This window comes from Rattus norvegicus, chromosome 5, assembly GCF_021556685.1.
Source record: "Rattus norvegicus strain SHRSP/BbbUtx chromosome 5, alternate assembly SHRSP_T2T, whole genome shotgun sequence".
Classification (NCBI taxonomy): Eukaryota; Metazoa; Chordata; class Mammalia; order Rodentia; family Muridae; genus Rattus; species Rattus norvegicus.
This window is the reverse complement of record NC_141538.1, coordinates 5,550,001-5,550,995: the sequence shown is the minus strand read 5'-3', so window position 1 is coordinate 5,550,995 and position 995 is coordinate 5,550,001. Positions and strand designations below refer to the sequence as shown.

Genomic DNA, 995 nt, shown 5'->3' with positions numbered 1-995 from the left:
GACTCTTAGAGGTGGATCACTTGGCTCATGCGTCGATGAAGAATGCAGCTAGCTTGGAGAATTAATGTGAATTGCAGGACACATTGATCATGGAAACTATGAACGTGAAAGACCCCCTCCCAGAAAGGGAATTGTACAAGTTCCCGTTCCTCCTGACCTCTCCACCCACGCGACTTTCTTCCCCCTCCACGCGTCCCGCTGTCGCCGTCCCCGCTCCTCCCAATGGGGGGGTCGGCGGGCGCTCCAGCCGTGGGCGCGGGGTGAGGTGGGGGCACCCGGGTGGGACCTGGGGTAGGGTTGGTGGGTGATGCCCCCCCTGTCGGTGACTGGCCAGTCAGACAGTTACACACAGACACACAGACACACACACACACAAATACATATTTAAGTATTTAAAATGATGTTTAAAGAAACCAGTCTTCCTGTTTAACAGAGGTTTAAAGGGAAGTTGGTTGACAGAACGTTTTTGTGGGTTTTTATTCTCTTTTTTACCAAATAGGAGGTAGATCTGTTGCCCCTTTTATTAAAAGCCAAAGTATTAAGTGGCGAGCCGATGTTTCAACTTTTACCATTCTGTTCCTTTCACGAAAACCAGGTAGTGTTGTTTCTTTGACTTTTCCTTTTTGAAACAAAATGGAAGGAGCTCTACCAGTTGGCCTAGTTTCCCTGTTCCTTTTCCCTCTTCCACTGTATGCTCAATGAAATAAAGTAAATAAATGAAGTTTCTAGTTATTTATTTGTTTGGGAGAACCGAACTCTCTCTCAAGAGATATTTCCATTTCCCCACCACCACCACCACCACGCACACACAGGAGGCCTACTGCCTCTATGTGGGGGAAGGGGAAGGGGGGGACAGGAGCTAGCTAAGAGGGGGTGGGGTGGGGCTGGAGAATATGCATGTCCCTGAAGGTCTGTCAGGGAAATACTGCTTCTGCCCTAGCACGCTTTGCTTCAGTGCTGAGCCAGGCAGTGCCTCTTTAGGGGGGTGGGGCAAG

General features: G+C 49.7%; 1 pseudogene; it reads left to right on the top strand.

The window, feature by feature from the left end:
• On the top strand, nt 1–145 carry LOC148005595 (5.8S ribosomal RNA; annotated as a pseudogene).
• The last annotated feature ends 850 nt before the right edge of the window (nt 146–995 follow it).